Source organism: Seriola dumerili, unplaced genomic scaffold (assembly GCF_002260705.1).
Source record: "Seriola dumerili isolate Sdu_G_001 unplaced genomic scaffold, Sdu_1.0 BDQW01000110.1, whole genome shotgun sequence".
Classification (NCBI taxonomy): Eukaryota; Metazoa; Chordata; class Actinopteri; order Carangiformes; family Carangidae; genus Seriola; species Seriola dumerili.
The window spans coordinates 7392965-7395445 of record NW_019174365.1 but is presented as its reverse complement, the minus strand read 5'-3'; positions in this window follow the sequence as shown (position 1 = coordinate 7395445).

Below are 2481 nucleotides of genomic sequence, written 5' to 3'. Positions count from 1 at the left end.
TCAGCCAATGGCCTAAAGTTTGTTTTGTTGTTCTGTAGATCCTTTTTATATAACTTGTGGATTTCTTTAAGTTAAGAGTTGGAAATGTATCATAGATCTCTCAAATGTACTGAAATAAACAATTTCTGTATAAAAGTGTGCAGCATCTGCAGTGCCTCCCTTCCCACAATAAGACCCCCCCCCCCCCTTTTTTTTTTTTTTTTTTTTTTTTTTTTTTTTTTTTTTAAAATATAAAGGAAAACTACTGCACTTTTGTGACTTCTTCTGTACATATACAAAGTGACATTCAAGTCATTTTACTACTTTATTAGTATGATGCACAGTGTGTGAGACACAAATCAGCCCAAAAAGTCCCCTTGTGGCTGCTGGGCCTGTAGCCTGCACAGACACCCTGCAATACCGATACAGAACAGCAGGGTATGTTGAGAGGGTGCACTATAGAGAGTCCAAACATGTGGCAAGATTGTGGAGCCCAGCCATTTAAATAGGTTTTGGTTAAATATCTTCACATATTGGTGTTTAGGAGCAATATAAGACACTTATAAGCTTTAAGTTGTCAGATCTGATATATTGTATAGTTATTGTCAAAGATGCACCTGAACACCACGTGTTGCATTTCAGTGTACATGGGAAAACTAGCTGGCAAGTGGGCTAAAATAGCTGAAAGTAATGGAGTTGAAACAAGTGCTCTGCCACTCCACATGGCAGTCGCACTGTGAAAGGAAAAGAGACCAAACCTTAAACATCAATGATTCCAGGTTCATCGTGGTGGTGTGAATGACAGCGTTCTTCAGCTCATCTGATTAGGACTGTGATGGTACATGAGAAGAAGAAAAAAAAAAAGGTTGAGAACAGAATTAGTCAGCTCCAGAAATAGAATAACAGAGAGCCACTGTTGACATGGCAATAAAAACTAACTAAAGAACAACAGGCTCTCTATGCTTCTGACAGGCCGGTCCCATGACCCCAAGATCCTAAGGGAAAATGAAAACGGATTATATTTTTCTGAACCCATGGACATTTCCATTAATTATCACAAGACCGCTGAAACATCGACTGCATTCAATTGTGAAGCTGCGTGGCCTTTTCAGTCAGTATGTGTATGTACATTTACCTGTTGCCAAGTACAGCCATTAACATTTAAAGTATGAAGCTGTGAATTCAAACGAAACCGATCTCTGTAATGCAAACAATGACATTTTTCTTTCCTTTCTTCAAGTTTTATTTCCATTATCATTTTCTTCATAGAATTGGATAAATGGCACAAAAGTGCAAATCCCAGCATAATGAACAACTCTCACATAAAATAAATACAGCACCTTTTCAGCATCACTAAAATATTCTCAATATCCAGAAGTAATAAATACTGAATTTACCAAGATTTTCAGTCTTCATTTACAAAACACAAAGACAACACACGATAGATTTTTGTGTCATATTGAACTTTTTTTTTGGAATTGTTTTCCTTGATCTTTTGTTCCACAAATTCCATACTTGCACATACAAACATCTAGTTTCTACACACAGTACACATTGATTTTTGAATTGAACTCACACTTAGAGTAGAACTTTTATCATTTAATAAACAGGTCAGAGTCAAACTAAAGAAAACAAAAACAGAAACTCCTTCAGTCCAAACTACAGTGAAGGTTTCTTGCAGTTCTTTGCAGATGAAGGAGTTGTTTTCTGGCATGGGTCGGCCCTTTTGTCAGGATTCATTCAGGACTGATCCGTGTGCTCTTTAGAGTTGAGGAGACCATAAAACCATGCCATAAAAAGTCCTCCATCCCTTTATCAGACCGTCATCAGTAGGGGAAGTCTTCAGGCTGGTGTTCGATTAATTTTGACCACATCTATCACTGCCATCATTATAGATAAAACTCAAACCAGTGACACTTTTGATAGTTTATACATTTATATATGTATATATATATAGAATCAAAATTCTACACATAGTAACATTAAATAGTAAACATTTTGGACAGGAGCTTCAATTTGACATGTGGCACTCATGATGAGTTTATAAACCATGGTCCTTTTGAGTTTAACCTTCCTGTTTCCTCAGAAATGGGGAAAGCCTCCACTTTATTGCTTACACTTCCCCCTTTTAAACGGACTCACATGGACAAACGGGTTTTCGTTCATAATTTTATGCACATTTTCGGCCCCCCTACACTTAAGTGTATTGCCCTTTTCCAGCCATGCTATCTTGTATCTCTGCGACAAGATGAATTGCACAATTACAGGCATCCTCCTCAGAAATTCTAGGTGCATATATATATATAATATAATATATATATATATATATATATATATGTATGAGTTACCTGGGTCTAAGGTAAACAGGGAGCACAGTCACCACTAACTTACTTTCAGAACACATACTCAAGTTTCACCAATTTTAACCCCACTTTGATTAAGAACAATCACTGCAAGCAACAAATCTATGTGATCATACAACAATGAAAACACAAGTTCTTG